This window comes from Choloepus didactylus, chromosome 7, assembly GCF_015220235.1.
Source record: "Choloepus didactylus isolate mChoDid1 chromosome 7, mChoDid1.pri, whole genome shotgun sequence".
Lineage (NCBI taxonomy): Eukaryota > Metazoa > Chordata > Mammalia > Pilosa > Megalonychidae > Choloepus > Choloepus didactylus.
The window spans coordinates 123,836,030-123,848,005 of NC_051313.1; the positions used below are offsets into that span (position 1 = coordinate 123,836,030).

The following is an 11,976-nucleotide window of genomic DNA, read 5'->3' on the forward strand; positions in this document are numbered from 1 at the left end:
TTACAGAAGTTACATCTATTCCTGAGTTTAATGGTTATTTCATAAATTCTGAAATGCTGAACTCTTTGTGTATAACCTGGTCAGTCCCTGGAACATCAGGTATCTGTGTGACACCTGAGACTCAGAGCCAGAGTTTGGCAACTATGAACGTCAGCATTACTCCACACAGCAAATCCTAAAAAAAAGCTGAAAAAGAGATCAGATTTCAATTAGTGATGTGAATGAAATGGACTTGGTTCTGAAAAGGAGTTTGGACTTTCAATTTGAGATATGAATGAAGCTGATCTGGTTAGGAATAAGGCAAATCAAACTAAAGGATAAAGGATGATATTGACTGTGTTTTAAAACTTCAACTTCTGTGTGAAACTAAAGGAAGAGATGTTTGTTTGGTGCAAAATCTGTATTTTCTGTAGCACACTACGTAATCTAAACTTGTATGGTCAGTTTATTCAAACACCATAATTACATGGAACTTTGAACAGGGAGTAATATCTGGTTAGTTTGTACAGGTTAGTGTTAAGCCCCGATACGTCCCAGAGTAATTTGGGCAGAGAATAAAAGTGTATCTGCAAAGCCCCTTGAGGTACTGGGGGAAAATGTGGAAATATTAAACTTCCCTACCTGGGGAATTACTGATATTCTCACAAGCATTGGGGACTACCAATTTAGAAGGCCAAGTTCTTGATCTTGGGGCTTGCCCTTATGATGGGCAAAGGAGAGGCTAAACCTACTCATAATTGTGTCTAAAGTCACCCCTGGAGAACCTCTTTTGTTGCTCAGATGTGGCCTCTCTCTCTAAGTCAACTCTGCAGGTAAACTCGCTGCCCTCCCCACTACATGGGACATGACTCCCAGGGGTGTAAATCTCCCTGACAATGTGGGACATGACTCCCAGGGATGAGCCTGGACCCAGCATCATGGGATTGAGAAAGGCTTCTTGACCAAAAAGGGGAAGAGAGGCTGAGAGATTTCAAATGGAGTCAAGAGGTTATTCTGAAGGTTAATGTATGTGTTATATAGCTATTCCTTTTTAGTTTTTAGTGTATTGAAATAGCTAGAAGGAAATGCCTGAAACTGTTGAACTGCAACCAAGTAGCCTTGATTCTTGAAGACAATTGTGTAACCATATAAGTGTGATTGTGATTGTGAAAATCTTGTAGCTCACACTGTTTATCCAGTATATGGATAGATGAGTAGAAAAAAGGGAGATGAAAAGTAAATGAATAACAGGGGCTGGGGGATGGGATGTTTTTGGGTGTCCTTTTTAACTTTTACTTTTATTCTTATTTTTATTTTTTTATTTTTTTTGGAGTAATGAAAATGTTCAAAATTGATTATGGTGATGATGCACAACTATATGATACTGTGAACAACAGATGTACACTTTGGACAATTGTATGGTATGTGACTATATCTCAATAAAATTGAATAAAACAAAACAAAACAAATAAAACAGCAAGGCACCAGATCCAGATTACACTCCAGGGGAGGAGATTACACAAGAGTGTGAATACCAGGGGATGGGGACCAATGGGAGCCATGTTATAGTCTGCCTGTCACACCAAGTTTCAAAAAGTTCAAAGTAAAAGCAAGTATAACCCATGACCTGAGTTTCAGAGATAAATGAGATAATACAAGCAAAGTTCTTAGAATGTCACCTGGCACATGGTAACAATTTAATAGATATAAGTTATTGTTAATATTTTACTGTTATTATTATAAAATAAAATATAACAATAAATTAATACTATATTTTGGTTGTGTCATTATTAGCAAGCAATTTCTTCATCAGATAGTTGTGCTTAGAAGAATCATTGGCACATGGTACATTTTATTTATGCCACTATTTAAAAATGGATTTAAAGGCAGCTAAAGGACAAAAACGGAATAGAATAGAATACAATTGTGTTAATAGGTTAAATCAGAATAGAGGGAAAATACAATTAAAAGATTAAGATGAGATTGGAAGAAAAGGGAAGATTGCATCTTTTAAGACCCTGGAAATCTATTAAAGTTGGGACCTGGTACAGAACAGGAGTAAACAAATGTTATTTCCTTTCTTCTCTTCCCACTATATCTTACGTGTCTTAAAGGCAGGGCCTATGTCTTTTCCCTTTGCCCATATTAGGTATCCAAAAATTGTATGTTGAATGAACCAACTGAAGAATGACAGTTCATGAGAGAAGTGAAATGCTAAGATAATGAATTTCCCAACAATACCACCACCCACTATTCTGGGGAGGAAGGAAAGGGAAGAGGATTAAAGGAATGCATTTAAGAAAGGGAATAAAGCTTCCCAGAGGAGTCTCCATTGATTTCAGATTTTGATTTCTATAAAACATAGTCACTAAAGATGGATTTTTACAAGCTAAGGACAATGCAAAGAACTAGTGGAACAAAGACTGGATTAATTCACTATTTTGGAAGTTGAAAAAGACTGTCATGTTAATATAGACTATAACAAAGTAGATTTGTTTGCCTCCTATTTTGTTTCCATCATCTCTGCCATGGAGAATGATTTTAGACTTGGAATGTGTGAACAAGTCCACATATCTGAACCCAAGCAAGAGAAGAGGGAAATGAAGTTAGAGAGGAAAGGTTGACAGCAGCCAGATCAGGAGGTGTTTTATATACCCTGCCAGAGAGTTAGAATGTTTTTTCCTAAAAGTTTTGGGTGTCGTTGAAAGATTTTAAGCAGAAAAGTGAAATGATTGTCCTTGGATTTTAGGAAGACTACTCTGGCAGTCCTGTGGATGTCTTGGAGGGGGGTGATGACAATCTGCAAGTAGATCAAACAAGAGTCTCTCTCAGGAATCCCAGTGAAAAGGAACAAAGGCCCAACCGTGGATGAACAGAGTAAACAAGGATAGATTTGAAGCTGAGAGAGAATAGATTAATAAAAATATTGTTTTTGAACAGTGACTGGCACATAGTAGATGCTCAATAAATGTTACATCATTCCCACTCAATAAGCTTAATGTGAAGAGCCAGGTTTAAATATCAACCTCGTTCTTTATTATTTGTCAGGTGCCTGTCTTGCTTCTCTAAATATCAGTCTGTCCTCTTCACTTCTTCTTATTCTTTTTACCCCTTCTTACATCTTGCAATTTGGTTGACTTAAAGATGCAGGCAACAGCATTGGAAGTAGAAGTCCAAGGCAATGAGACTGAGAAGGGATTATTTTTTTATTTTTATTTTTTTATGTGGAATATCGTTGGTGACCTGGTGGTAAGCAATTTTAGAGGAATGGTGAGAGATAACCAATCATTTATTAAAATGACAATATCATTTAAATTAAAATAAATTCATGTCATAAATTAAAAGATTTAATAAAAATTATTGAGCACCGTACTAAACCTTCCACATCCCTAGCATCCTCCATCCATCCCCTTCTGGCTCCAGGCCCCCTATGACCAGGAAGTTTCTTGACTCTGATGTTTTTGTAGCAAAGACAATTGCCAGGCATAACTGCTTACCTGAAAGGCATTTTAAAAACCTCCTAGCTCCATCTCCAATTGATATAAAAGAAACCAGAATAATTCTGGAATGTTTGATTCTTAGTGAAAATCACTATTTCATAATTGAGCATTACATGATTTTTAAACAAATTACCCATTCAGTGTTATCAAGGTAAATTCCTTGGATTCTTAAAAAGAATGATATTGTACACTTTTCGACGGAGAAAAAGAGAGACAAGATTTGTAGACATCTTAATTGTCATTTTGCTATTTTGGGGCAAAAAAAAAAGTCCAAATGTTGGTACTCAGAACCTTCCAGATTATGAGGCCGACGGGGTGCCCGGCTCTAGGAAATTCCCTTTCTCTCTTCCATGAAACATCTACCACTTTAAGTACAAGAAATAGTTTCAAATTTTCCGAATTAGATCATTTCAAAGTAAGACGGAACGGCGATTCAATTTACGTCTAAAACCCAGTTCAGATAACGAAGCCACGCAAAACAAGGCAGAGGGCCGACGCCCAGACCAACTCCGTTTCCCCCGCCTACTTTCTGCGAAGACTTTACGGTGCTGAGGACAACTGAATCAGGACTGAGGAAGTTCTGTTCCGATCCGTCGATTCTCGTCTCACGGCTTGGTCTGGGACAGCAGTCTTCCGGTCTGTGTTCAAGGCCTGAGTGGACGCGCCACTTTCTGAAAGCAAAGACTTAAATAGCAAGGAAAAAGACTTTTTAAAAAAAGACTTTAAAAAGACTTAAAAAGCATCCTCCCTTGTGAGGGTCCTTGGAGGCTCTCGGTCCTCTGAGATGACGGATGAAGGAGATGGGGATCTCAGGATTCTTTCCTCGCTTTCTTCTTAGCCACTCCCGGGTTCAAACCAAACCGCCAGACTTGCTCACTCTTGAAGACCGGTGACTTACTCTCTGGAATTCAAGTGGATTGGGAGACAACAGCCGTCCTCTGGAGCTCTCAGTAAGGGCGACCTCTTCCTCTGCGTTGGTAGCAAACGAGACAGACATGCACGAGACAGGCATGTCTTCTCATCCAGGGTCAACCTGGGAGCTGTACAGAAGCAAAGTTTCGGGGATCGGGAGGGCCAGGGGGGTTCCCAGGCTGTGCTGAGGAGACCCCTGGAGCAAGGCCGTGGGATGGGCGTGGAGTCACGTGGGAAAAGAAGGGGCGTAAGAACTCAAAAAAAAGAGCGCTGTTCACTTGGAATAGCATTAGTAAAATACCTTGGAGCAAGAGGTAGCGTGGCCGAGCGGTCTAAGGCGCTGGATTAAGGCTCCAGTCTCTTCGGGGGCGTGGGTTCGAATCCCACCGCTGCCAGGTATCACTTTTCCTTTGATTTGTTAGTTCTTCGTGCTCATTGTAGCCGGTTCTCACAGCCTGTAAGGTCAAACAGGTTCTTCTCCGTTGGGTTCTGTTTTCCTAGAAAACACCACCGAAGGAATTAATTCTGTTAGAAACGAGCCCATGTTATCCCTATTCCCTCAGCCTTCCCATTTCACATTTTGAACGTTTATTATGCTCATCTGAGCTGTGGCGGGTCTACAGAAGGCGCCTCGCCTCGCCGCGCAACTGCCCCTCAAATCTCACCAGCGGGGGTCGCTCTCGCCCCATTTCACGAGGCTGCATCTTTCCTCGGGGCGCCCCCTCTCTCTCCCTCAGCAGTTCCCTCTCCCCTCATCGCTGCTTCCTCTCATCCTCTAGGCCTCCTCGGCTTGGTAGTTGCTTCCTCTTGGAAGCGTCCGTTGATCTCCCCCTCCCTCCTACCAGCTCCAGAATTACAGTTAGGCTAAGCATATGGAGAGGAACTTGGCAGAGGGTCCCTGCCTTCAAGTCTGGTGGGCAAGACAAGCATTAAACACATAGACACATAAAGGCTCCAATATGGCACAACTTCTGTAAAGAAAGAAATTGAACTGTGAATGATGTCTAGATATATTGTTACAAGTGTAACGGAACAGTATGCACGGTACAATGTATAAATGAACATGTAAATTGTTCCTAATGATAACAGTGTCAAGGGGATTGGAGAGGAAAGGGAGGAATTAAAATTTTAATTTTAGACACTAAGTTGTTAAAATGAGTGGTATTGATTTCAAAATTCAAATAGCTGATTAAAAAAAAAAAAATCTCAAATGCTGGCAAGTACTGAAAAGGAGAAATGCAGCATTCTGAGGAGCATAGGGCAGGCCTTAGCTCAGCCATCCCTCCCGCCAGCAGCCTTGCCTCATTTTCACCTGTTCTTAATTTGGTATTCCTGTAAGTATGCATTGGGTATGTTCTGCTGTACCTCCACCCATCACTTATCTTAGCATTTAACATATCTTTTGGAATTTTTTGTGTAATTGACAGTTTTTCTCCATGGAAAAATGCATGGTTCAGATACAGAAACATATTTTCCTTGCTTTCCCACATCCTGAAAACTAAACAAATATTGGTGGTAAGCTTCAGATAATAAATACATGAAAGGATGTTTTTCTAATTTGTTAAATTGGCAAGGCATACAGAGCTGGGGAGCAAGGAGGACCCTCAGATCTTCAGTTTTAGGTAGAGCCATGTGTTTTGAAGCACCCTTTCCAACAGGACTCTCCAGCCAAGCTTAATTCTGGACTGCTGATTTTGCTACATTGACTTGCTCTTTGGGTACTGAGCTCTGCTATCAGATGACTGCAAACCATCTGTGCTCAGATTAGCAGAGAACAAATTGGTTCTGGATTGTGTAACCCAGGCATCTCTTCCCACTGTCATTTCCCTTAGTGACTTTCACATGCTTGCATTTGCCTTATAATGTTTATGAATCACCCATAAACAAACCCATGGACATCTGCCCTATTTCCCAGGTATTTACTCACTGCCATTCCCTTGGAGATAAATGTGATAGAACTGAAAAAAAATAGTCACCTAAACTCTTCCCAATTGCCTGTCTTCAGAAGGTACTTTAAAGACTGTATTTGAAGAGTGGGCTTTTAAGTTTCTGGTATCATTTTAGGATCAGGAGACATTTTTCTTTAAGAAATTTGGTTGTGGCTTATGGAATGAAAAGGATGCCACCTGTGCTGGAGAAGAAAGAATTGATCCATTATTCAGCTGGATCTGAAATAACTCAGACGATGTTTTAACAAGGTTAAATAGTAAAAATAGAATGGAGAGGAGGTTTTTTTTTGGGGGGGGGGATTAGACACTTAAGAGCACCTAATAGTCATCTGTCTTTAAATTTCACTGCTTCCTTCCCACCCCCCAAAAGATAAATTCAATTCAACTCACTTTTATTGAGGGCTTATTTTGTGCTTCCCCATGTTGCTTAGCTGGAGATACAACAAAGGTTATCAACGTCAGAAAATGATTCAGGTGTTCCTTAGCAGTGTAGCCTTGGAAGACAACCAGAGGCACATTAAGCATAGATGGCCAATAATTACTATTTAGATTAGCATTTGATGAGTATTTCTTCCAATCATGCATCATACATGGTCTCTTTGATGTATACTGTTCTTATAGTTACTGGATAATGTTATCATAATAAAGTTAAGATTTGGGAAGTAATTACTATGTCCAGCACTATGCCATCCTCTCTTGGTCATCCATACTCAAGGACAACTATTTTGGGGGCCATCTAAACACTGAGATGTCCATCTTGAAGATGGGACCTGGAAAAGCAAAAAATAAAAAGGAATAACCATTCCCTTTAGGTTGAGTCTACGAAGTGAAGGCAAAAGAAACCCTTCAAAAAATATAATGCTGGGCTGTCCCACTGAGTATCACTAATTAATTCATTTGTTCGTTCATTCATTCACTCATTCAGTCAGCCAGTCATCCTTTCATCTATGTGTTCATACAACAAGCATTTACTGAGCTCATACTACGTACAGACCTCGGGGTGTCAAATAGCGGTGAAATCCGATCCCCTCACTTAAGGCATTTTGGAAAGAGAAGACGGGTTTTGAAAAGTCGAGTCCAAGATTACATCAGAGCGGAAGCGCCAAGATACTCGAGTTCGCTCTAGAAGCGCCTGCAGGTATTATAGAATAAGTGAAACCGTAGGAAAGAGATGTAATCGTTTTCTTTTCTCTCTTTCAAACCACGAGGTTAAAATCTAATCTACCCTTGCGTAGGTCGGAAATGAAGACAAATCAAAATGGCCAGAGGTAACAGTGTTCTCAGATCAGGACCCAGTATTGCCGCTGCAATCGAGTAAAAAGAAACCTGCGAAGAAGGCAAAGCAGAAACAATCATTGCATGTCTTCCCGCTCCCACTGGGCCTTGTATGGCTTTACCATCACCCTCAGGGGAGAGCGCAGAGATTTTCTATCAATGAGAAATAATTATAACAATTATATTATTAGCGAAAAAAGCTGTAAAATTTCTTTTTAATCAACTAAGAAGAAGGCATAGAGCATTCGTTTAACGTGGCGTTTTATTTTCAATGGTAGTGTTCTATGCATCTGTTCCTCATTTAAAAAAAAAAAAAAGGCGAGAGGAAAGGCAACTTCAGATGGATAGTGTGCAGACTATTTTTTAAGAGGGTTCCATGGTGTAATGGTTAGCACTCTGGACTCTGAATCCAGCGATCCGAGTTCAAATCTCGGTGGAACCTTTCGTATTTTAATATAGGCTTTCCCGACGCCCCCACGCGCGATCATAAATTTAATGAATCCTAATTTTATCTCGTTGATGAGCCCAAGATGTTGGAGAGGAAGTCAGACAATGGTTCCAACGGCCCGTGAGCTCAGGACCAGCCTGAACTCGCGGGATCGGTATGTACTGCTTCTTTTCCCATCAGGTTAATTTTTTCTCCAGGATGATCAAGGATTAGTAAATGCTCAGTAGGTATTGCTTTCGTGAACTAACAGAGCACAGAGCAAAACCTGATTTATGATTTAAGTAGCGACCAAAGCGGAAGAGAAAGAAGACAGACTTCACTGAGGGTCCCTCGTTTTAGGCTGGAAAAGAAAAAGGTAGAGAGAAGATTAAAAAGCTTTAGTTTTTCAGAAGAAAGAAAACGTGTTTGAGATTAAACAGAAGAAAACAACCTGTCAGAAGTGGGATTCGAACCCACGCCTCCATTCGGAGACCAGAATCCCCAGGACGAGGAAGCGAACGCTTGAGTCTGGCGCCTTAGACCACTCGGCCATCCTGACAGCTGACAAACACTCTTCTAAATGATTTAAATCTTCAGTTCTGCTGACCATATACTAACTACGAGCCAGTGATTTTACAGTTTGGAATTAATTTATGAAATGAGAATGTAAATCTTTGTAAATGAACCGAACTTTCCTTCTCAATGGTGTCAGAAACTGATTCGAGTGGTGAGGTTTCTCGCCGGCAGGGGGCTAGAATTCAGCGGTTATCACCCCTCCGCCTCACTTTCTGCCTTCCCTGCACGTCCCAAGGCACAAGATCCCGAGTAGCCTATCAACTTGCGCGGACTCCGGACTGGACAGGAGGGAGACCCCTTTATCCTTAACAAGGATGGACTTGTAGCACGGGCTCTGTTCCGGAGAAGTTCCCTACCAAACGAACCGAGGAAGAAATGAGCCAGCCAGTGTGGACGTAGGGAGAAAGCAGAAGAGCTAGTGTAAATAAGCAAGAGACAAGGTGAGTGGAGTTCGAGGGACTTGGGCATGGGGACTGTAGAGGTGAGTTGCAGAAGTTGGCTGGGTCAGGAATTGAAAGAGAGGGGGATAAAAGGGAGGGGTGTGGGACTCGGCGTTGGTAATGTTGTCTGACTCTTTTATTAGACTTTAGTTTAATTCTCTCTCTCTTTTTGTTGCTTTTTAGCTGTCTTCTTTCTTTCTTTTTCTTTTTCTTTTGTCTCTCCCCCTTCTTTGACTCTTCCTCTTTGTGGAAAAAAATGGAAATGTCCTTATATAGATAGTGGTGGTGGTGGTGAATGCATAAATACTTGATAATGCAGGGAACCATCGATTGTTTACTTAGGATGGAATGTGTTTGTGAACAAAACTGTCTTTAAAAAAAAAACAGGTTGAGGAGTCTCGGGCAAGATGGTGGCATAGAGAGGAGTGGAAGCTAAGCAGTCCCCCTGGAACAACTACAGAAAACCAGAAACAACTAGTAAATAATCCAGAATAACTGCGGGGGGACAAACGAGACCATCCACTCATCATACACCAACCTGAATTGGGAGGAATGCCCGAGAACACAGCATAAAATCTGTAAGTAAAACCTGCGGAACCAGGTCGGGAGACCCCCTCCCCCATAGCCTGAGCTGCAGAGCCCTGTGGTGCCAGAGAGAAGCTCTCTCCCCAGCGAATACAGCTCAGCTGAGCTCCAACTGGGGTTTTAAGTAGCGAGTGTGAACTGCTCACTACAGGTACGCAGCCCCAAAAAACAGACAGAGGCTTTGGGTGAGGACTGACCTGGGAGAGCCGGAGGGTCGCCTTGGACTGGGTCTGAAGGGGACTATCTGTTTCTTTTTTTGGCTCAGTGGAGAAAGCCCCAGTCATTTTCAGTTTCCAGGGCTGTGACTCCGGGAAGGGTGGAGACAGCACAAGCAGAGAGTGAGAGCATTGAAATGCTAATGACCTCCACCTGAGGGTCTGTCTTCTCTAGGAGGAAAGGGGTGGGGCCCTTTCCATTCAGAACCAGACCCCAGAGCCTGGGGGAACACGCCACAACCTCCTCACACCAGTCAAGAATTATAGGCTAAACAGGCCGTCACCTGCTGGGCACAAAAGCACAGTGACCCGAGGCATCAAAAGGTGGAGGCAATTTTTCTAAGACACACCCATAGGGAAACCAGATACTGAATATTTCTTCCCTCTGGGACCTGAGCCTGTTCTGGTCTGGGAAAAACCTGATTTGGATAACCAAGGAAACCATGCCTAGACCAACAGAAAATTACAACCTACACTAAGAAAAACAAAGTTATGGCCCAGTCCAAAGGAACAAACGTACACTTCAACTGAGATACAGGAATTTAAACAACTAATGCTAAATCAATTCAAAAAAGTTCAGAGAAGATATTGCAAAAGAGATAGAGGCTGTAAAGGAAGCACTGGACATGTATACGGCAGAAATCAAAGTTCAAAAACCTACTAGCAGAATCTATGGAAATGAAAGGCACAACACAAGAGATGAAAGACACAATGGAAACATACAACAGCAGATCTCAAGAGGCAGAAGAAAACACTCAGAAACTGGAGAACAAAACACCTGAAAGCCTACACGCAAAGAAGCAGATGGAGAAAAGAATGAAAAAATATGAGCAACGTCTCCGGGAACTCAAGGATGAAACAAAGTACAATAATGTATGTATCATTGGTGTCCCAGAAGGAGAAGAGAAGGGAAAGGGGGCAGAAGCAATAAAAGAGGAAATAATTAATGAAAATTTCCCATCTCTTATGAAAGACATAAAATTACAGATCCAAGAAGCGCAGCGTACTCCAAACAGAAGAGATATGAAGAGGCCTACGCCAAGACACTTAATAATCAGATTATCAAATGTCAAAGACAAAGAGAGAATCCTGAAAGCAGCGAGAGAAAAGCAATCCATTACATACAAAGGAAGCTTAACAAGACTATGTGCGGATCTCTCAGCAGAAACCATGGAGGCAAGAAGGAAGTGGTGTGATATATTTAAGATACTGAAAGAGAAAAACCACCAACCAAGAATCCTGTATCCAGCAAAGCTGTCCTTCAAATATGAGGGAGAGCTCAAAATATTTTCTGACAGACAGACAATGAGAGACTTTGTGAACAAGACACCTGCCCTACAGGAAATACTAAAGGGAGCACTACAGGGTGATAGAAGACAGGAGTGTGTGGTTTGGAACACAATTTTGGGAGATGGTAGCACAACAATGTAAGTACACTGAACAAAGGTAACTATGAATATGGTTGAGAGAGGAAGATGGGGAGCATGTGAGACACCACAAGAAAGGAGGAAAGATAACGACTGGGACTGTGTAACTTGGTGAAATCTAGAGTATTCAACAATTGTGATAAAATGTACAAATATGTTCTTTTACGAGGGAGAGCAAGCAAATGTCAACCTTGCAAGGTGTTAAAAATGGGGAGGCATTGGGGGAGGGATGCAATCAGCATAAACTAGAGACTGTAACTAATAGAATCATTGTATTATGCTTCCTTTAATGTAACAAAGGTGATATACCAAGGTGAATGCAGATAAGAGGGGGGGATAGGGGAGGCATGTTAGACACTTGACATTGGTGGTATTGTCTGATTCTTTATTCTACTTTGATTTAAGGTTATTTTTCCTTTTGCTGCTTCCTAGCTGTCATTTTTTTGTTTCCTCTTTCTTTTGCCTCTCTACCTTCTTTGACTCTCCCTCCTGCCTTGTGGAAGAAATGTAGATGCTCTTGCTTAGTATGAGCAGAATGTTCAATTAGGATGAACTTAAATGTTTGGAAATGAACAGGTGTGTTGGTAGCAAGATGTGAGAATAACTAACAGCGCCGAATGGTGTGTGAATGAGGTGGAAAGGGGAAGCTCAGAGTCATATATGTCACCAGAAGGAAAGTTGGAGGTCAAAA

General features: G+C 41.4%; 3 non-coding genes across 3 annotated transcripts; 2 read left to right on the forward strand and 1 right to left on the reverse strand.

The window, feature by feature from the left end:
- Positions 1-4,704: 4,704 nt before the first annotated feature.
- TRNAL-AAG lies at positions 4,705-4,786 on the forward strand. The gene has a single exon. It is a non-coding gene; the product is annotated as a tRNA-Leu (tRNA).
- Positions 4,787-7,985: 3,199 nt separating this feature from the next.
- Positions 7,986-8,057, forward strand: TRNAQ-CUG. The gene has a single exon. It is a non-coding gene; the product is annotated as a tRNA-Gln (tRNA).
- A 437-nt stretch (positions 8,058-8,494) lies between these two features.
- Positions 8,495-8,601, reverse strand: TRNAL-CAA. Its single transcript has 2 exons — positions 8,564-8,601; positions 8,495-8,540 (listed from the first exon to the last, which is right to left on the reverse strand). It is a non-coding gene; the product is annotated as a tRNA-Leu (tRNA).
- Between the last annotated feature and the right edge of the window lie 3,375 nt (positions 8,602-11,976).